Raw genomic sequence first — 23977 nt, 5'->3', positions numbered from 1 at the left:
CTTTTTCGCGCGCACGTTGGTCGCTGTCATCGGTGCAGACAAGCTTAAACCGCACGGGGGTCCGCAGGTTCGTGGACCTGGTTACCCAAGTGCCGCAGAATTAATTAACACGCAGCCCTTGCGGGCGTGGTTGAGCGTCGGTGGCCACGGGCGGAAAATCTCTTGAAAATAATCCGAAGATCGAGCCTTGGGGGGCTTTAATAAGTTACCAGATATCGAAGAAAATGATGGAGGACTGTTATTAGCCTGCTACTCTTCCCTTCCCCGTTCTCGTTTTCCCCTCTCAGCTCCGCCTCCTCCTCGTGGTCGTCGTCGTCTTACCATCCCGCGCGACCGAGAAAATTTTATTAAGATCCTAAGAGGTATGTCAACGCTGCTATCGGTTCTGTCACGTAATTGAAGATTGATCGCGGGAGGATCGGGGGGGCGGAAAGGAGTAATCTAGGAAGAAAAAGGAAAGTACGGAGTGGCGACGGTACGGAGACGTGAGGAGGAGGAGGAGGAGGAGGACGGTGGAAAGATGAATTCTGCTCATCGACGACAAGGTAAATCTTCGTTCGCGAGACAGTTCTGAATTCCATAGAAGCAATCCGCACGCGCGGAATGGAAAATACGAGGGTACCGGTGATGGGGGGAGAGTTGGAGATTTATTGGTGAAATTTAGGAAAGGGGTAATCTTCGAAACGCTCTTTCAAAAAATGACAAAATGTGTTCCGTCGCGCAGGTACGGAACGCATGGGGTCTTCGTTGACCGGGTTTATGGCACGCTCGCATTAGAAGGTTATTTTTCAGAACAAAGACGCTCCGTAGCTCCGCGAAAAAATAAGTAATTTCTTACAGAACAATGCCTTTAGAATTTCGACTTTTCCGCGTCCTCAATAACCGAAGACGTGTCATAAACCGGCCGAGTGTTGACCTGGCGGGAATTTCCGACGCGTCACCGAAGGATAGCGAAGATTCCATGCACCCGTAGGTAGGGTCCCACTCCTTCCAAGGAAAAGCGCGCTAAGGGCGCAATGGAAGGGTGGGTGACACTCAAGGGGCACGTTGATTGGTAATTTGTACTTTCGTGAAAAACCAATCAGCGCGCCTTCTTGCACTTGGCGGGGGATTCATTGCGGACTCCAGAAAAATTCGGCGATCGAGCGACAGATTCGAAAAGGTTCTATCGAGCGAACACCATTAGATCTCCAGCCATTCAACGAGATACAAGTAGGAGTCGCGATCGAATACTCGAGTTTAAAACAAGTCGTCAATCGTTTTCGTGACGCACTCTAAATTTGCTAACGTTCCGAGCATGACAAATTTTCGAATTGGTTACCTAAGATTAGTTGGCGGGTAACAGTCGTGAGCGCGAACATTTTTGAATAATCAAAGGAGAACGCGACGCGACACTCGTCTCCCGCCGTTACGCAATACTCGTTACTCTGAGTGTTTCTTATTCCTCGTTTTTCTGTCGTTCTTCGTTACTATTCATTTTCTGATTTCTTTTTTGAGAAATTCGTGTGCAATTAACACTCGCGTTATTGTCACTGAATAAATTGCAAATAATGATCGTTGTGTCTTTTTAGACCAGTATTTTGTGACTGCAATATTTCTGTTAATTATGCTTGTATGGTAAGATGACATCAGTTATTTAATCTTTGTTTCTCAGTGAATCAGATTTTTCGTTGCTATCCATTTTCTGTTTTTGAGTGAATCCTTGTGAAAAAAGGACGAGTGACTATAGTTGTGTCTCTTTAGACCAATGTCTTGTGACTGCCATATTTCTGTTAATTCTACCGATGATCTCAAATATTTAATCTTCTTCGCTATTAATTTTCTGTTTTTCGATGAATCCACGTGCAATTAACTCTTACAATACTAAAGAATGAGAAATGATCATCGTTGTGTCTTTCTAAACCAATATCTTGTGACTGTACTATTTCTGTTAATTATATTTATATGGTATGTTGATCTCAAATATTTGGTCTTCGTTTTTCAGTGATTCAGATTCTTCTTTGCTATTCCTATTCCGTTTTTGGATGAATTAGTGTGCAATTAATATTCGCAAATCCTGTCGCTGAAAAAGAAACACTAGAGATCATCGTTGTCTTTTTAGACCAATATCTTGTGACTGCAATATTTCTGTTAATTATGCTAATGATCTGAAGTATTTGATCTTCGTTTTTTAGTAATTCAGATTCTTCTGTACTATTTTCCATTTTTGGATGAACCCATATGCAATTAACTCTCACGATCCTAAAAAAGAATGAGGAATAACCATCGTTGTGTCTTTTTAGACCAATAATTTGTGACTGCAATATTTCTGTTAATTATGCTTATACGATACGACGATCTGAAATATTCACTTTATCTATCTTTTAAAATCCCCACCTATTCCAACTTTTTTATTAAAAATTTTCTGCTCGCATTAAAGAATTAAGCTTTAGATAAGCTGCGAAACTAATTCTCGGGTTTTAAAGATCCACCGATGGTTATGAAAGTGTTAAAAAGCGATTTTCTTTTTAAATACACATACATTACTAGCTTACTCTACTTAACGCTGCACAGGCTTCCTGTATCTACAATATCAGCATTTATAGAAATATGAAAATTAAACAATAAAATACCGAAGTTAATTCACAGTAATACATATATAATTTACAAATTCATTTAATGTATCACTTTGCTATGCTGCACATGTATTACTGCAACATGGCTAATTAATTACCCTAATGCTTTGTGATACACAGTCCTTGTAATTACATCACAATATAATAATTTACATTTAACTCTCGCCTTCATTAACAATTACACAATGCTTACTCGTGTAATAATGCATTAAACTTAAATAATCATAAACTGCCAAATAAATCAAATTAGAGAAAGCTAATAAATTCTCCAGGTTTCACTTCAGCCTAAATTTTTCCAAAGATTCAAAAAGAAACCCCTCAAAATTTCGTCCAAATCCATCAAATGGTTCAACCCTTTGACTACGGCAGACTTTGAGACGTACCATACGGTAGGAAATCAGTCGCGATGGACACCGAGAACGGTGAAACTTTTCGTTAGGCGTGCATTCAAAACACTGAATTCCACTACATTAAAACAATATTATTTATTTCTTTGTATTCTGCATTCAATTGTTAGTGTAGATACTAAAAATTTAACATTAACATTAAGCTTTTTTCACGATATGTCTAATAATCTAGTAAAGTGTGGTACAATTCGAAACATGGATAAATACATTTTAAGGAGATCATTCTGTTGTCAGAATTTTTTGAGAATCGGAAAATTTGTTGTATCAGTTCACAATTCTAACATCTACATTTTAAATTAGAGAACAAGACGAATTTACGAGTTCACTGATCAAACGAAGACTTACCTCGACTTTAAATTCTCCTCGGAAATTCGTCACTTTAACTCTCTGCGGCCGTATTTTCCGTGGCCATCATAGTCGCACCGATCGGAATTACTTTTTGGTAGCGCTTGCTCGGTCAATTATTGCCCAAAAACGTATAGATTTGATTCAAATGTGTTTCTTCAACCCTTTACAGTCCGAGTAGGTCCAGTTAGTCCGCAATCGTTTGGCCAGTGTGGCATAATTTAATTTTGTAAAATAGGGCCGCAAAGAGTTAAGCTGTGCCCGTATTATTCTCTTTCCCCCATTTCTACGGTCAAAGTGCCCACAAAACGTTCAAAAGGTAAAAACGCTTCACCCTGAATATCCCGAAGTTCGACTGCAAAACGTGAATATTCTCTTCCCCCAAAATTCTTTCGTTCTCCAAGGAAATATCGCTGGAAAACTTCGTTCCGTACGGTCCTCTACACTCCACACTCTACATTCGCCTCTCCATTGAGAATGACTGAAGTTCCGTTGCATCGATCGTCGATTACGCTTTATTATGTCACGTGATCAGTTGGTTAGCGCCTTGGATCGCACGAGATCGCGAGGAAACCGCTCGACGCTGGTGGGCATCGACTTCGCAGAGGTGGGAGATCATCTTCAGGATGAGCAGGCCGAACGGAATGGACAGTTATCCCGTCGATAATAGGCATAAACTGTCCGGCGGTCTATTATTACTTTGAATTATTCATGACGCGGACGTTCCGTCTCTACTCAAGCCGCAGACACGAACGAAAAGGACGCGACGAAACTTATGGATCATTCGAGGATTTTATATCCAGGGAAAGGAAGGCTCTTTACGGGCTGTTTTACCGCTGGTCCCCAGATGTGAAAGGGCGAGACTTCGAAGGTGCTAAAGTGGTAAGAAGAGTAAGTAGAACATGCTGTTCCTTGCACTTACTTTCGATCTGATTTTAGAACGTTTCTAGAGGAGCCGCATGAGGCTCTTAAATCCTGCTGTTGCCGCCACAGAACCGACAGTAACCCCCCGAAAAATAACTATAACGCGTCGGTAAAGTAAATGTTTCGACGCGATTCTTAAATTTAAAATTAAAATTGCGGCTCTCTAAATTTCATTTCTTCTACGTTGTTTCCCCGAAAGGTTCCCCTGGTCTAGAGCAAGGGTGGACTCTCGCAGGCGAGTGCTGCGGCTCTTATGCGAATAAAATGTATCGGATGATTGCAAAAGTTCTAGCCCGATTTGAAAATAAAGCACAACCGGTGTGTGCAAAGGCAGATTTCACTTGAAACTGAGGAGGAACGAAACGAATAATTATTTGAAAATAAAGCACAAGCGATGTATAGTTGGGGCCACGATATAGCGAGGTCGTAAATTAAACTCTCAAGAATCGGCACCGATTGATGTTGCGGCACTCAAGGCCGTGTGTTGCAGTCTGTTTGAGGGTTCCAACAATAAACGAATGGTAGCATATGATTTGGTACTTCAAGTAGAAAATGGTATTTCATTTACAAATGGAAAATATGTTAATATTAAGCTACACAATCTTTTTGCACTTTCTATCTGTATATAACACGAGTAGATAAACTAAGATGCTAAAGACATCAATAAGACCTTTACCTGTAACCGTACTTCCAAAAGCGGCTTCCCCCAGAGGGAGAAACCCTAATTTGTCCTAGCTGCGTGCAGTTTTCAGTAAATATATTAGAATCAGTTGACTTTCGCTGGATACAAGAATTCTTTGTACGGTCCTGACCATGGTTTCAAGTACTTATCTGCTCGTATCTCTGTCAATTTTCGGGTCCCGGCAGCTAAAACATGTTTACTTTGACGTCTGACCGATTTTACGACCTCGCTATATCGTGGCCCCGACTATAAGTAGTATGCCGCTATATTGCTATTTCCTTAACGTTTCTGTTAAGAACAGCTGTTCGGTTCAGGTAAACAAATCCATGTGTTGTGAACTCTTCGTGACTGAATTATTTACTTTTTAAATTCTCACGGCGTTTTATAAGTGATAAATGCAACATTTTTGTTATTCTAACCACAAAAAGCAATAGTTTATTGTGTGGTCAAATTCTGAATCTTGTTATTCTAATAGTTTTTAGAAGTTGACAGGCATGGTCAATTACTGACGTGAGTTATTTAAATTTGTTTACGATATATAATGTATCCATTTTGTATTTAACTTTTATAGTTCTAAATTTTGTAGCATACTGCGTTTTAGTGGATGACCGCATGGTCAACTATTGACTGATCCACGGTCAATTATTGACTTCGTCCAGTGTCCACTTTTTTAAAATAACCATGTGACAATCGCCGCGTCCGCGACTTCTCGCTGAAGACCGCCCGAGTCGCGCCTATACTTGTACTTTCTGGCGATTTGTACCTAGAATCCACGGTTTTAATAAAGAGTGTTACCATCAACCGTCCTACAGCATATATTTTCCTTTTTCTCTCTTCAAATGTGTAACAAAGACGTTCGCAATTCCAGCATACAGGGTGGACCAATGAGAACCTTAAATACCTCCTTACCACGTTAAATACCTCCGCAACCATGAAAGTAGGAAAAAAAATATGAAATGGAAATTGTTTGGTGTGCTTAAAGGTCATTCAAGGTCACAGAGAAACATGAGCCTTTAAGAAACCAATTAAGTCAGCAGTAGCAATGTTCTCAATCTTCTATGACCTTGACTGATACTGTGTTACAGGTCTCTGTATTCATTTTAACAACTTAATCTTAAAAACAGGGATCACCTTTACACCTCTTCAGCAACTCCATCTACAAAAAAATCGTTACGACCATAAAATGGCCTCTTTCATAAGAAACAACTTACATACGCAAAATTTTCCTCTTCCTTTCATAATTCCAGAGATATTCAAGGTGGTACTTAATTCTTATCGCTTCACCCTTTCCTTCATATAATGAGTAAAGGTGTAAAGAGGGACTGCGTTGCATGTTCTAAACGGAAAGAAAAGCGATTACTGTGACACTTGCCCAGGTAAACCCAAAATGCACATGGGGGATTGCTTCCAAAGATATCGCACAATGGTGAATTACAAAATTTAAAATTTATGTTTTACTTACAAGAAAGAAATTATATTTATAAAATAAAAATCACAAAATACATTCACAAGCACGTGTAATTTTTTCCAATTAAAATAAGACTTCGTATATGTCAGACGCTTCGTTGCAAAAATCTGCCGGAGTTGCTGGTAAGCAATGGTAGAGAAACAGGCGGAGCGCTAAAGGTTAAAAATAAATTTTGGCTTAACAACATCGACTAATTTAAGACGAATCTCTCAAACTCCACGTCACGGTTCATGTGACGAAAATGCAACGTCACCTGTTCCAAGTTAAATATACAAAAGAGAACAAACAGATTCTCCAAAAGTGAGCAACAAGTAGATACGACGAACGTACACGTGATTCGTGCAAAGAGACGGTGGTCGTGGCTATGATTCTCGGCCTTGTAAACTCCCCCGTAAAACGGAATCATGATCAATGACCGAACACGTAACCACGAGTGGTTTATAGCCGTCACTACACCTCGAGGCCTCGAGCAAGAAGAGAGTTCGAGCAAAGCCATTAATTCGTACGTGTTGGTGTCAGCCAAGAACGGATAAGTGCGCCCAACGGAAGATATATATCTCCATTTAGGCGGAGATGGGACTTACTCGTTAAAACCAGACCTTATACCAGCCATGCTGGCTCTCTTAATAAATTCTCCGGCCTCGCCAGCCGCTTTGAGCTCACCTCGCCCGATGTAGAGCATGTCGAGAATTATATTCCGAATCGATCATACCCGTAGAAGTTCTTTATCGTTCCGCCATCTCAAAGGGGAAATTCTTCGCTTCCGCTTCGTTAACCTTGTAATTTAAATGGCCATCGTTAGATCGCCGAGCTTTCAAACGTCGAGAAGTAGAGAGCTTGACCAGAGTGGAACGTAATTTCATCGAATATCTCCTGTTCTAGGTGTCGTTACGATGGTCTGGAAACTCGTGTGTTTTTTGGGGGGTCGACGGGGTAGCGAAGTTTGGAAACTATGCGATGCCACGAACGGGGAAACGAATTTTGGATAATCTTGCAATGTGATGGTGAAGAGATGGGAAATTGAATTAGAATACTTTGGAATTCTTGTATACAGAGACCTTGTGATTTGGTGATCACGAAACGTCTACTTGTGATTTTTAAAATTACGCAAACGGACGAAAATTAATATGAAATTACGAATTATCAAACTACTCTATATCCTCCATTTTCAAACTCAAAGAAAGTCATCGTAGGAGATTAAAAATCGCAAATCAAACGCACCACTGTTCAATGGAGTCGCGAATTTGAGAGTCAACTGTGCTTTTTAGTTGAATTAATTCAGTAGATTCTGAGACATTTTTAAATCTTAGATTGTGAAGCCATATATTCCCTCGATTTCAATGCATTCTTATTATCGGTTCAAAGTGTTGCGTCGCCATGCACGTGAGAAAACCCCGGCCTGGCCAGACCGGGGTACCATATTCACATCGGCCCGCAATAAACCTCCTCTAGTGAACTCATCGACGAAACAAAAACCTCGCAAACCTCTCCTCTCCACAACCGAAGCTCTTTTCCGTCAGGGCGACGACTCCACGGTGTCAGTCTCTAACCAGCGCTTGGTGTCTCGCTCTCGCAGCGACACCAAACCCAGCCAAACACAAAATTCGCATCATTCGCTCGTACCATATTTCTCATCAACAGTTGTAAATTCAGTCGTGACAAAATAAAATTCTCTAAATTATCGGATCTTAATTAGAACCACCAAAAGAGATCAATTTCTAAATTGGGCAGCAAACCCGTACCGTCACCTAGGGTGTAAGCAGGATTTACGACCTCGCGAAATTCTTACCGAAAGAATTGCGATCCACGGGAAGCTACACAAAGCACACAACCCAAGGGATGAGATGGGAAATTTACCCCCCGAAATTTTTGCTTTACTTTTTTCTGAGCATTCGCGAATTAAAAGTGTAACCCACAAAACATAGCGAGAGACACAGATGACTCTCAGAATAACCAACGTATCGAACATGGAACCTTCACCTAAATTATTTCAATAAGTCGCGAGGACCCATTTAAGATTCACAGACACATTTTTAAACCTTAGATCGTAAGACCATATAGAGCCCTCAATTTCAATGTTTTCTTATAGTCGATTCAAAGCGTATAACTTAAGGGATCACATAGCAAATTTAATCCTACGTATTATCGCCTTATTTTCTTCCCTTTCTGAGTAGGTACCCTCGAATTCAAAATGTAACCCACAAAACATGGCAAAGAACAGAAATAACTCTGAAAACCACGAACGTGTCAAACATCGATCCCTCAACTTGACATTTTCCACAGCACCCGCTGTCTCGCGAAAGAACAAATTCGCCGGATGGGCCAGTCGAGGAAAGATAGAGGGACACGAAGTAAATCCATTTACATCGGTGATTTCTGTGGGGAGATCGCGTTTAATACGTTTCGTGCGTTTCGTCGATCAATCCCGTCGCGCGCGTCGAGCTACTGACCGGATTGATTTTGCCGCGGTGCTACGTGAATCGAATGCCTAGTTTTCCTACCAGCTTCCGGCTGCCTCGAGCTTCCGATATCCTCGGCTAATATGCGCACGTTCTCGTCCACAAAATGCACCCTCTCTCTCCCTCTGTTGCTGTTCGTCGATACACACAGAGGAACCGTGGGCCAAGTTTCTCTTCCGTCTCTGGTAATCCATCATAATCCCATTTTCATTCCCGACGCCGTGATTAGACGGTGTAATGGCGACAGGTATAATATTATAGACATCGACGTTGCTTTGGTAAACAGACCTGTAAATCGTACACCGTTTCATCCTCGTTATATTAATTCACTTACGATCAGAGGAGGCAACGTTCAGGTCCAATTACCAGCCAACTATTCCTGCAGGATTTGTTGACGTTTCGGTTGAAATATTGATAACGATTTTGTCGCGTCGCGTTGGCCAAATTAATTTTGGGTAACTAGTTCAAATTTGTTTTGCTCGGAACGTAGCAAACGTAGAGTACGTCACGAAAAGATTGACGACTTGTTTGAAATGATTCGAGTGTCCGATCGCGACTCGAAATGTGCGTGATGTCTCCTCGAACGGCTGGAGATCTAATGGTGTTCGCTCGATAGAACCTTTTCGAATCTGTCGCTCGATCGCCGAATTTTTCTGGAGTCCGCAATGACTCCCCCGCCAAGTGCAAGAAAGCACGGTGATTGGTTTTTCACGAAAGTACAAATTACCAATCAACGTGCCCCCTTGAGTGTCACCCACCCTTCCATTGCGCCCTTAGCGCGCTTTTCCTTGGAAGGAATGGGGCCCTGCGGGTGCGTGGAATCTTCGCTGTCCACATACCTTCCCGGTGCCCTCTCGTGAACATTCAATAGACATTGACATGTCATAAAACCTTTCGCGTCTCCCTAACAGCCCAAAGTCCCGTTACGCGCGGGCTACCCTTGGGCCTCGCTCCCCCGCCATCGCGACATACCAGCACCCTGCCAACTTGGAAATTCCAGGGTGGGCGGCATGCTCGCGGGCCAGGGAGGACCGTCCAAGAGGGTAGACCCGTTCTCATTGGCGGAAACCACCACCTTGTACCCGTACACCCATTTATAAATAAGCGCACCAACGCGGCAGAAAGACAGATCAAAAAGGGAAAATAGACAAGTAGCACTTAACGAACACACACCACGTAAAATTGTCACTTTTCAACATAAAGCCTTTGTCTTATAACATATTAAAGTACATGCAAACTCTAAGTCACCACGGCTTCACACCAACAACCAACCCACACCAAGATCCACCGACAATCCTGCGCCACCACTCTCGAGCATACCGCTTGTTCGAAGCGCACGACGCAACAGTAATGAACATCTGAATTATTTCCACTGCTATTGAAAATAAGAGAAAATGACTCAGAGGAGTCTATGATTATATGATTTAAGGACGTGCATCTGATGATGATAAAAAGGACCCCTCAAATTTATCTTGAAGATCGTTCCAAGATCATCGACATTTCTTTTACTATTTAGGGTCATAATGTCACGTCACTTTAAGGTAATAATGTCGCATCATAGAAAACAGAAGTTAATATGCATAATATATATTCGTGACTTTCAAAATTACCGTGAGAAAACTTTTTTTTATCAACAAGAAGACCCCTCAAAGTTATCTTGAAGATCGTTCCAAAATCATCGTCATTTTTTTTACTGCTTAGGGTCACTTTAAGGTAATAATGTCGCATAAAAAAAAAAACAGAAGTTAATATGGAAAGAAAATGTCCACAACCTTGAAGACCACCTTGAGAAAATTTTGCTTCATTATCGAATGTATGTTCTCAAATCATACGATCTCCACTTAATCATTTTTTACTTACATTCTGCAAGCAACGGAGATAATTCAGAGGTTCGTTGCAATTCGAAGCATCCCGCGCAACATCTACCTAATTCAGTCGCGAGAAATGAGACAGAATCTCCGGAAGTCCGTGGAGAACAGTTTGAATCCGAAACGCTACCGCAACAATGTTCGAATTTCGACGAAACGTAGCCTAGAACTCCCGAGTCATCAACGCCTAAGTGGATTCCCGGTTCGCAAACAATCTCGCGAGACGGAGCCTCATAATCCGTTATGATCCCGATTAATGCCGAGAAACATTACACACGGATTAGCGTGGCGCGCTAATTCGAACTAAACTAAAGCGATAATGAAGTAACACGAGCCAAATTAGAATAAATCGTTTTCATACCATCCGCAACATTCATCCTACTATCCGCTGGAACCACGCCGCGTGGAACCTCGTTTCTCCACCCCTAAAATGGGAACAAGAAGCGGTAGCTACGCCGAAAAATTCAATTTGCATAAGCTACCTACGTTCTCTCTATCTCTGATTCTCCGTAGAAATTTTCCATTTCCTATCGCGAACCGTGCGAACCGACGATTTCGCAAATTACGATATAAATAAATTAAGGGATCTATGGTGTAGTATCGTAGAAACGTTTGTATATTTCTTAGGTAGTTTTAAGAAGCACAGGGAAATGATTGTAAAAGAGAAAATAAGATAGAGACGAGGTCCATCCTGGAAACTCAATTACAATTTTACAATTTTTGAAATTCTCTTTTATTTCTTTAGTACAATTTTTAATAAAAAAAAAAAAACTGAAAGGAGTGTTATCGAAATTAATCAGATATGAGATGCCTAACCTAATCACGATTCCTATTAAGCTCTGGGAAGCACAGAAAACGGGCCACTAAGTTTCTACTGTAAAAAAAGTACTTGTTGAGTTGTTAACCCTGTATTTCCATTGTTTATCTGGAATTCAATATTCATTATCTCCGTATTGGCAAACCTAACTTAACAACGATTCCTGGTAGGCTTAGAGAAACTTGGAAAACGGGCCACTAAGCTTCTATTATTAAAAAGTGTTGAGTTGGGAAGCCTGTATTTTCATTATTTATTGTGGAATTCAATATTCATTATCTCTCTGTTGACAAACTCCATAAATATACCAGAAGGATTTAAAAAACCTCTGAATAGCTTGCGTATACAATGGGAGGAAAAGAAGACGAAGAAAGAGTTTCGCATTTAAATACAGTCAGTACCATAAAAATCGTCTTAGAATTGTGAAAATCATTTCTAGACCCACTAAAGTTCAATAAACATACCAAACCAAAAATCAACCCCTAAACAGTATGCATATATAGTGGGAAGAAAAAAAGACAAAAAAAGAGTTTCTCATTTAAATACAGTCAATACCATAAAAATTGTCTTAGAATTGTGAAAATCATTTCTAGAGTCACTAAATTTCAATGAACATACCAAACCAAAAATCAACCCCTAATCAGCATGCATATATAGTGGGAAGAAAAAAAGACAAAAAAAGAGTTTCTCATTTAAATACAGTCAGTACCATAAAAATCGTCTTAGAATTGTGAAAATCATTTCTAGAGTCACTAAATTTCAATGAACATACCAAACCAAAAATCAACCCCTAATCAGCATGCATATATAGTGGGAAGAAAAAAAGACAAAAAAAGAGTTTCTCATTTAAATACAGTCAGTACCATAAAAATCGTCTTAGAATTGTGAAAATCATTTCTAGAGTCACTAAATTTCAATAAACATACCAAACCAAAAATCAACCCCCAATCAGCATGCATATATAGTGTGAAGAAAAAAAGACAAAAAAAGAGTTTCTCATTTAAATACAGTCAATACCATAAAAATCGTCTTAGAATTGTGAAAATCATTTCTAGACCCACTAAAGTTCAATAAACATACCAAAACCAAAAATCAACCCCTAATCAGCATGCATATATAGTGTGAAGAAAAAAAGACAAAAAAAGAGTTTCTCATTTAAATACAGTCAGTACCATAAAACTCATTTTAAAATTGTGAAAATCATTTCTAGAGTCACTAAATTTCAATAAACATACTGAACCAACAAGATTGTAGAGTGGCTCAGGAAGCTGAAAAAGAAAAGGAAAGAAAAAAGAGAGAGTGGCTGAGAACACCAAAGAGAATATTAAAGTATAAGGGAGGGGTAACAATTAACGGGTAATAAGTAGGGCGATAAGTTAGTAGAGTACGAGGGAATGTGAATGGAAAAGAGAGAGAGAGAAAGAGAGAGAGAACGAATCGAATGAGTGAATAAGATAGTTTTATTGTAAACCAAGTCAAATTCATGGCTGTGAGGCTGAATAAATAAATATATATACTGAACCAAAAAGAAACCCTACAGCAGGAGGAAAAGAAGACGAAGAAAGAAATTCTCATTTAAATACAGTCAATACCACAAAAATCATGTTAGCGCTGTAAAAATCATTTCTAGACCCATTAAAACAACCTCGCAATCATCTCTACATTTCCAAATTACAACCACTAATATCATATTCCACACCAGTCACAATCCACCGCAAAACTCTACACCAAGCAATTAGTCGAAAAGATACCCCGCAAACATGAATTCCACAATAACACAGCTCGATTGATCCCGCGTGTTAATTGATGAACGCAATTTCGCGTTAATGACACGCAGCCAGCATAGGAGAAGCCTTAAGAGCAGTCTGGTTTCGTCGATTTATGAAACTGATTAGCCGACGGCATAATGCTAACTCGATTTCGATCCCCTTTGCCGCGTGAACCCCTTTGAAGTCGTTGATTGAGAAGAAAGTCGCCTCCAACCCCTGGCCTAACGTCAAAGCTCGGTCGGTCGGTCGTTCTGTCTGCTCGATAAATACCGGCGCGATACCCCGCGACGTCGACGATAAAGAGGTGCGAGGGTTGGGCGGCAAATCGACCAGTGAACTTCGTGTAATGCACGAAAATTACAACGCGGCTTCGCGTAAATTATTCATAGGCGGCATAGCGTGGCGCGTTTCAAACGATTTCGCGGCCGTGAAAGTTCGTCGACTCTCCGTCGACGAAGGAACACTTTTCTTCTTATTTTCACTCGTATTTCACCTTTCGACTAGATAAGCACGCACACACGTGCATCAGCGGTTTGTTGGATTTTACTACCGCGTTCGTGTACGATCGTTTTTGCACCATTGCGAAAAATAATTAAGCTTCTGGAGTTGGCGATATACAGTCAAGAAGAGAAATATGTGGACACTCTTCAAAGTAGAATAGCTTTTTTCTAGGAGTTGGAAGGATTGGGAAATTAGGAAAATATTGAAAAAATTGCAATTTGTGGGAATAGCGAAGAAAATAGGGAAGATAGCTTTTTGCAACTTTTTTACCTGAGCTCGTAATGAAAATTTAAAAAATACGTTTTGTAGATCTGTGTGAACTGTACGCATGCTGAAAATTTCATCGAAACCGGTGGATAGAGGAACAAGCGACAGACATCGAAAGATGTAAGAATCTTCAGATTTATTAGAGTTCTAGGGCGAAAGTCGCGAAATAGTGCGATTTTCACATAACAGCGTTAACCGATTTCGATGAAATCTTCAGCATGTGCGTAATTCACATAGATCTACAAATCGTATTTTTTTAAATTTTCGTTACAAGCCCAGATAAAGAAGCTGTAAGCAGTGACCTTTACAATTTTCTTCGCAATTTTTTCCAAATTTTATCTACACGTCATCTAGTAAACTAATCCTTCGAACTTCTCAAAAAAAGAAACTCAAGTCGTTCGGCCAAATTTTAAATAAGTTACTCTATTTCGAAGGGTGTCCACATATTTCTGTCCTCGATTGTACATGCACGAATTTGTATTTATTCGACACCGGTCTCCACCCCGTCGCCTCCTCGGATATGTGGTCGATCGAGTGTATTCGAAACTGAAAATAATTATTTGTCGGTGGTCCGGTAGCGTTTACAATGGCAAGAGTGAAAAAAGAAGAGAAAAAACTGGAAAAATTGCACGCCGAGAGAGAGAGGGGTGACATTAACTGAATCGCGATATCGGGCTGCTTGTTGATATCGTCCTCTACCCCTTCCGCAACTTCGAAATCGTCCTTATCGATCCCTGCAATTTCGATACAGGCCGGCGATATTGAGGCCTCGAGTGTCCATCGAGAACGATCATTGTCGACTTTCGCGATCGTTCGGTTTTGTAATCGCGTCTGATAACGTAAATAAAAAAAAAGAATCGAACGACCAGCTGGTAAAGGTTAATCTATGCACATTTTTTTTTTCTTTACGATAGCGTTTAAAGTATGAAAATGTACAGGGTGGAATTTTTTGTTGTTGTCGAACAGAAACGAACTCCTGTTGGGAAGAAGGGGAACGATGAAGGTAGCTCGTTAAATCCAGCTTGTACAGGGAAGATAACTGATAAAACGTTTCATAAAGATTTGGTTAAGGAGATAATGTATCGGGCAATATTTGTCTATTCGTAGAGTTTACGCTGCCAAAGGTTTTTACGTGCGAGCTTTATGACACGGTAAACTTACTTTCCATAATGCCGCGCCGCGATTCAACGATAAACCACGCTAGCAAAGACGTACGGAATCGTTATCAGATAATAGTCGGTCGAGTGGAACGTTGCAGCTCGACGTTTTACTCAGGCAAAATCGTTGCGTTGCTATTTTAACGGCACGAATACGCGAAATACGAAGGTAATTCTTCGTGCGAGAATTTTCGAAAAAATAATCCCTTTAAAATTTATCTATGTTCCTTTTTTCTTTCTTTTTTTTTGGGAGAGAATTCTTCGTTGGAGAATTTTTCGAAAAAATAATCCCTTTACGATTTATTTGTATTCAGTGTTTTTCTATTCGGGTATTTTCTAGTTTATAGGTTGTCTTCTTTCTTTTGTTTTCTCGTCGTTTTTGTTTTATGCAGCGGGTTAGGGTGTTACCTCACTCTTAACCCTTTGATATTCAGAGGGACGTATATGTCTCACTTGAATGCTCGAATAAATATTCATCTGAATTTAGTATCCATTGCAGGTAAGATGATCAATGATATCTTCTATTTGAAAGTAAGTTTTCAATCGCGCTCTATTTTCATGAAAATTAATTTTTGGGTATAATAATAGGTCAATTTTGGGTATAACGATGGGTTGCTTTTTCTAGTGTTAAATAACAAAATTAATACATTTACGTTTCGTCAACACTATAATTAAACTTATCGTGCGCTAAGGCAGAAATTACGTCGCGATCGACAACTTTATCCGTTGACTTCCACATGATAGGTGGCAGCTCATGAAAAAACAGAAATTCATCTCAATTTAGGATCCATTGCAGACAAGATGATCATTAGAAGAATCACGAATTGCAACTTTCCGACTTTGTTTTCTGCATATATGTATACTGCTAATATTTAATTACGCTTTACTTACATGAAAATTCGCATGTGGAAAGTTGCTACTGGGTCATTTTAGACCCGAGCGATCCTTCCACTGTTAAATAAAGAAATAAATAAATTTACGTTTCTCCAACACATTTACACGCGCCAAGGCACAAAATTAGCAACGTCAGCTCGCGAAAAGCGACCATTCTTCGCCAAACCAAATAACAACTTTTGATTTACCATTACTCCAACTTTCTAGCCCCAGAAAATTGCATTCAAACGACACACCATTCCTAAAGAAAGCAATCCAAAAATCTAACTCGAGCCAAAACTCTGCTCCAAATTAAAAACAGCAAACGTAGAACAATTCGAAACCTAACACACTCTCCACAAATTTTTCATCCAACATCGTCGCTGAATTTAAAAAAAAAAAAAAACCGAGACATCTTACACGCAAAAGAAGAGCACAGTGTAAAACACGTGAATTTGACACAATTTTTCTGCCGTTAATTTCCACATTTCTGATTGGTGCACTGTTAATTGGTCGGAGTATTCGAAGTTACAACGTGTTTGCACGATAATACCAGCAAGCAGTTGTACAAGACACACCGTACATCTGTTTGGAGCGTCTAGCTGTGTCAATCAATTACTCGGTTACTATTGGAGAATCCTCGATTCTGCTCGTCGCACGAGATACTCTACCGTATGCAGGCTTCCGCCATGAGACGCGGTAAATGGTTGGATTATTCGAAGATGGTAATTAACTAATAAGCACATCCTAGAGCGTCACTTCCCGGAGCGGCGAGCTTGAAGGGGACGATTGTTAGAGGAGGAAATGATCCTAAGCAGTCGTGATTAATGCGTTACGACGAAGCGGCGGGCAAGAATTGCCCCGCGTAATAATTCATCTGCCACCAGTAACTGCTCGTAAATTATGCGCTGTATTTTCCAACAACCGTGAAGTCTGAAATATGACGGTGTATCGTTCGGGGGGAACGGATAATTAACGAAGTGGTTCGAGTGTTTAAATATTTGAGAAACATCTTAAGAGGTGGATCTTACCATCTGAAATCGTACTGATAAATTATGCATAGAAATTCAACGGTGGAACATGCAAATCTATCAAAATGATGGATTTCAGGTTTCTTGCGTTGAATTACGGAAGTTATTACGACGATTTCGTTCAAGTGTGCGGCGATTTTTGGCTGGAATAGAGAAATTATTATTTGTGCCAATTTACTTTTTATTTATTATTCTGGTTTTGGTTATTTCGGTGTTATCGATAGTGGAGACTTGATTTTCTTTCGAATACGAAGAAAATTCTTTTTTATAGAAATGCAAATGATTTTATAGAATTTTACCTGTATTTTAACAGTTGTAAGTATCAGTTACCATCGATATAATTTTATTATTCGAGAGTACTCACACGAACGTCACAAAGGAATATTCATGAACTGGAGATACCCTGCATTTGGTAAAAGCAGCAGTAGAGAAAACATTATTTTATTCAAAGTGGGAAGTCCTATCTTGCTTAGTCTGCAGATCAAACGTTACAACTTCCAATATCTACTTATTTTAGCTAATACAATATTATTTTCTATTTTTTATCAGAGAAGAAAAAATATAAAAGTGTATAGATTCTCTAGAATTATCTGTATTTTCATGATTGTCTAAAAATTACGAAAAAACCTGCTTGGTACCCTTAAGAATGTCAAATCTCGTTTCGTTAACTCCTTCACTTATTGTTTTTTTCACTGACTACGCATGTGAACGTCAGATATTTATCATTTTAATACAGTAAACCAAGAAAAGCTAATGTATTATACATTATTTAAAATTCGATAATTCTTAGTCTTGCAAAATTAACACTAAATTTAAAATTAAAGTTAATCTTTGTCACTGATATAACTGTTTTTGTCACACTTTCGTCAAAATCTGCACCACAAGTCTAACTTATTGCTATTGAACTCGTATCTACTGAAAAGACGAATCCTTCCATTCATTTTCATAAATTTATTCAAGTTATAAGATAAACAAATAAAATACAGATTTGAATATCTATATTACATTCACAACTGGCTCTTTATAATTTGATATCGTGTGCGTGTGGATAATACTCAACAGTGTTTCCACTCCATTTCCATATTTATCATTTCAGTAAATCGTATGGGTTCGTTCTCTTCAGCTTTCCGACTCTTCAAGTTTGTGTCTAGTTCTTAGCCAGTTCGTCAGGATTTATCCCTACCCGACTAAAATTTCAGCTAGGCATGCCTAAAGACGAATGTGGGCTTAATGCGGAAACTATTAGTCACACCTAAATGCTGCAAGCCTAATCGTTACCGCATTAGGTTCTAATTCGGAAGGAATGATGCATGCCTAAGTTGGGCATTCCTAACAGTTTCCATACGTGACCGAGCGCACGCCTAAGTTAGGCATTCCTAACAGTTGCGATACGTGGCCCAATTGGGGGTGGCCGAGCGCACGCCTAAGATAGGCATTCCTAACAGTTGGCATACGTGCCCCAAATGGGAATGGCCGAGCGCACGCTTAGGTTGGACATTCCTAACAGTGCCATACGTGGCCCAAATGAGGGTGGTCGAGCGCACGCCTAGGTTGGGCTTTCCTAACAGTTGCCATACGTGGCGCAAATGGGAATGGCCGAGCGCACGCTTAGGTTGGGCATTCCTAACAGGGCCATACGTGGCCCAAATGGGGATGGCCGAGCGCACGCTTAAGTTGGGCATTCCTAACAGTTGCCATACGTGGCAGAAATGGGGATGGCGGAGCGCACACCTAAATTAGGTGGAGTGGGGCTCTCAAACTTATACGTAGGAATATTTACAGACATCTCAGTGAGGGCTTTCAACAAGATAAAGGTTTTTACAATTTAATCCATACAGTGTCTTGATGAGGTATTCCTCGTGAGATTTCCTTAATGTCTCCCAATGACAGCCTAATAAAGCTATTCTAATATGGGCCTCATTGGACAGTCAGTGGGAAAGCCTAATGCGGCCCTAACGCGGCTTTCCCAATTAGGCGGTTGTGAATATTCCGCGTTACATACCGCATGCGGGCCTAACAGGCAAATTAGGCTAGCCTAATGCGGACCTAATGTCTGCCTCACTGAAATTTCTAGTCGGGTAGTTTCTTGTTGTGTGCTGTTGCAAATTTTTCACTGACAGGCAAATTAGGCTAGCCTAATGCAGACCTAATGTCTGCCTAACTGAAATTTCTAGTCGGGTAGTTTCTTGTTGTGTGCTGTTGCAAATTTTTCACTCCTAGATCTTCACGAAGAGTTTCTTCAACAAAGTTCTTAAATCTCTGTTTCGAAATCTTTGTACAATATTCAAATTACTTTTTGTTGCACAGCACCGGAATTAGAATTAATCGCAACTTTGCATAATAGTAATAAAGAAAATACAGATATCCGCAAAATCTATTACATTTCATTAAAAAGAAAAATGAAAAACGAAGAGAATCTGATAAATTTCCATTAATGCGAACGAGCAAGGAGAACTTCTGCGCTAACCTAATATATCTCTGTCTTGCACAAACGTTTCCACACGCGACGCACACTCGATACAAGGGAAATTTCGTCTGCGACAGAACTGGCCCCTAACTTCCGCACGAATCAGAGCGTGTTCCGTAGTAATTAGGAATACCAATATCACCGATAGCCAGAGGAGTCGATCCGAGGCCCGGGGTAATCGATTCCGCCGCAGGAAGTTCGCGAAAGGAAACGGCCGGGCCGTTTGATTGTTCGCGGGTCCCTCGAGGTAACGAGGCCGCGGCTGATCGAAACGTACAAAGCGGTCGCCTCTTTGGAAACAATGGAAACCTCCGGCTAGACACACGAGAATTCTCGCGTGTTTAATCTACATCGTGGCCGGAAGCCGCGTTCGTTTGCACTCGCCACACTTATTCGCGTACCTCCAGGCCTAACGTCCGAGTCCCGAAACGGAGAGAATCGAGGCTACCGAAGAAACTACACAAACCATCCGTACCATTCGTTAAATTAAGAAAACCTAGATAAGTGTAAAATTTCCTCTTGCGTCCAAGATACCGCAATTCTATTCGGATTTTGCAGGGTCGTAAATCCCGCTTACGCTCGATCGCGACGGTCATTCGATGCGCTGATTATCGGGGATCGTTTACCGATAGTCTCTTTGAAATAATGTGGTTTTGTCGTGATTTCAATGTTTCCGTTTCGACGTAATATGTTTCGCGTTACTGTTCGTTACAAGAAGTCTCCTCATTCGCGTTACTATTTGATACTGTCGTCGAGGTAACTCCAGAGATTCGTTTAACGCACTTTATTTACAATAATTTTCGTACACAGTGACGTTGTGACTTCCTAGATTCTAAAACTTGAACTAAACCTCCCTTGTTTGGGCCCAGTATTTATATGGGTCCCTGTTATGTTTATTGTTATATTTATTAAGCTATTCTTCTAATTATGAGACGACGTACAATACAAGGCATAAGACTTTAGACTAACTCGTCTAGGCGAGCCACAAAGACCGCTAAAACAAAAGACCGCGACTATTTTGCCGTCGCCTGCCTCCATATATCACTGCTGTTCTATTCTCAACAGTCCCTACTGGAGTGGAAGGATGCAGTGGAATGTGAGTGGGGTAAGGAAATTCAGTAAGACCCGGTAAGATCGGGAATAGAGGGAAGGTGTCCTAATGGATCGAGCGAATTTTGAAGGATCTGTCGATCGTTGGCACCTCGGTCTGGCGTCCAAATGCGACTAACTCCTTTATCGCGATAATCCGCCAAACCGAGGCTTCGTTGCTCCCTAATGATATCTTAACATTTCCAATGTCCACGTAACCCCCAAGGTTTAACCTAGTTCACGTATCACAAAAACGCTCCACGTAAACGATTCCCCCTGATTCCCTCACGTCGAAACGAAGAGATGTTTTCTCCCGGTTTGTACGTTTCTCTCGATCCTTTAATTAAATCGCCGATTGATCGATTTCTCCGGATAGTCACGTTTACGAGATATTCTTCGCGAGAATGTCGGATTCTCTCTGTGTGTAAAATAGAAAGCAGGTTTTACCACGCGATAACTTTCCACGTGTCGTATCATCGGTGTGCTTCGTTAACTCGCTGATTAACTTTCCAACGGGATTTTCTCCCGGTTTCGTCTCAACTTTCACCTAAGCGGAATTCTCACCTGGCGAAAACGTGATAACCTCTGTTGTCGACGGAGCTTCAGTTTCTATTTGTAATTTTTCCGGGGGAAAATTTCGCGCTAAATCGATCAACTCCGCAGAAGAGAGAACTAGTTTCGAACGAATATTACCGTGCGTGTTGTTACACCCTGAAATATTTTCAGTCACCCACTTTCATCATTACTCATACTGGACTCTTCACCTTCCAACTCTCCTGCATAGTCACAACCCAAAGGACTTTGCAGATCTTCCCAGACCCCTTAAATAGCCCTTTTTTCTCCATTTCCGCGTTCATTCTCTATTTCACCACGCGCACGTCACGTAGCGTCAAAATCTCCGTCAAATAAGGTTCTGTTTCTACGCAACGACGATCCTTAAGTGTTTTAATTCAGCGATACCCCAATATCTGCTCCTAATTTCGAGGAATTGGAGGAAACCGGGCATCGCAGTGTGTATATGACGTTCTTCGAATTCTTTATTCGAAGCTAGCAAACGAAGTGGTAATTTTTGCGAGATAAATCAAGATATCGTGACCGGCTCACGGTGTAATCTTTATTTATTACATTTTGCGTATCGATGTGTCGCGCGTTCCCGTGGAATTTATCTACGGCGCGTTGAAACGGGAAGAAAAAGTGCGCGCGCGTCTGTGAAACGAAAGCATCGATCAGCATCACGCGTATGCTTATCGTTTGCTACCCTTGCTCGTATCGCGGTGTTTCTTTCTCTCTCTCTACTTTCTGCATTTTCTTCTTTTTGCTTTTTTTTTTTTTTGCAGAAAATTTCGACGTGCCCTTTCCCGTTTCATAGTGGAACTGCGAAAACGGATTACGTTTTTAACGGTGTTCCATTAGCACGATGGAAAAATACTTTCCGCCCGTGCTTGCAACGCCTAACTTTTCAGAATTGTTCGGAACTCCGAGGAAATTCACGTCAAACTCGTTACACTAGGTATTCCGTCACCTAGGGACGCGTCAAATTGTTTGGATGTTTGTCTGATGTTTCCCTTTTAAATCAACCTATTCGAAATTCTGACGTTGCTGCGAAATCATTTCCTGGAGCTGACATTTTGCTCCTGCTAGTGGTTTACAGTACGAAAAATTGTCGTTAAACAGTGAAAAAGAAACGTGGTTAACGTTAACACGTTCCGTGCCGCGTGGGTCGCATACGCCACACTCTGGTCTTTCCGTTCAGGCCATCTGATATTTCGGCCTTTTCCTTCCGCTAACTATGCAACTACGGCGATAATTTGTTAAAACAGAAATTTTTCCTTTGCTCTATAGCATATCTTAAACGTTACCTTTTCCTCGATAACAATGATTTTTGCAATCTTATAAATATTGGAAGACATATAGGGCGAATAGCAAAACTGTTAGTCTCGACAATGTGGGACGCATACAATCCACGCGGCGTGAACGGAAAGTCACCGAAAATCGGTCTGGCACGGAACGTGTTAAACAGTAAAAACACTTTAAAAAGTGGTTAATGTTAAACAGTGAAAAAAAGAAACAGTAATAAAAAGTGTTTAACTTTAAACAGTAAAAAAAAACACTAATAAAAGAGGTTAACGTTAAACAGTAAAAAAAAAAAAAAAATTAAAAAAGTGTGGTTAACAGTAAGAAAAATTGTCTGGTGGGAAAAAAATGTTTATTATTATTATTGAAGTAATTTTTCTAGTACTTTTAACACTATTTTATTTATTTTATAATTTCAACGGTGGATAATGATTCCAATTTCTTCATAAATCACGACGTACACTACCGGCCGAAAGTTTGGAATCACCTCCAGTTTTCATCGATATTAAATCTGTTGCTAATTTTTTATAGATTTGAAGTTTATCTCGATTCTACTTTTACCAATTTATCTCATATCAATTGATTCGAATGATAAAAAGTTCTCAAAGTCGCTGACTTTTTTCTGGAAATTTTTGTGTAAATTGCAATGCTCGGTGATTCCGAACTTTTGGCCGGCAGTGTATGTACAATCACTCACGTTCATAAATATTAGAACACTTAGTGAATGTGGAGCATACTGAAATCTACTGAAATCTAGTGAATTTTATTGAACTTTAGTAAACCGAAATGTGCTGACTTCTATTAAAATCTACTGTATTCTAAAATCTACTGGAATCTACGAAAGTTTACTGAAATCCAATAAATTCTCCTAAAATTTGCTCAATTCTACAGACGTCGACTGAAATCTGCTAAAATCTACTTACCGAATGTGAAGCAAGCCTCGCTGTCATTACAAATTTAATATAAAATTAGTCGACACACTAAAATCATTGCGAAATTATCAAAAACTTTAAAAAAGTGTTATTCATTCTGGAATTTCCAAGTAAAATAAGCACATACAGTGACTCTTACTAATATTCGAACACTTTTTAGAACAGTATAACTTCTTTTAAATTGGATCAAACGACTTGAGTTTTTTTGAGAAGTTAGGATTAGTATACTAGATGACGTGCCTAAAATTTGTTGAAAATATTGCAATTTGTGGGTATCGCGAAAAAAAATTGTAAAGGTCACTGTTTACAACTTTTTTACCTGAGCTTGCACTTTTTAGAACAGTATAACTTCTTTTAAATTGGATCAAACGACTTGAGTTTTTTTGAGAAGTTTGGATTAGTATACTAGATGACGTGCCTAAAATTTATTGAAAATATTGCAATTTGTGGGAATC

Source organism: Habropoda laboriosa, unplaced genomic scaffold (genome assembly GCF_001263275.1).
Source record: "Habropoda laboriosa isolate 0110345459 unplaced genomic scaffold, ASM126327v1 scaffold77, whole genome shotgun sequence".
In the NCBI taxonomy this organism is placed as follows: Eukaryota; Metazoa; Arthropoda; class Insecta; order Hymenoptera; family Apidae; genus Habropoda; species Habropoda laboriosa.
Note: the sequence above shows the minus strand (reverse complement) of the source record.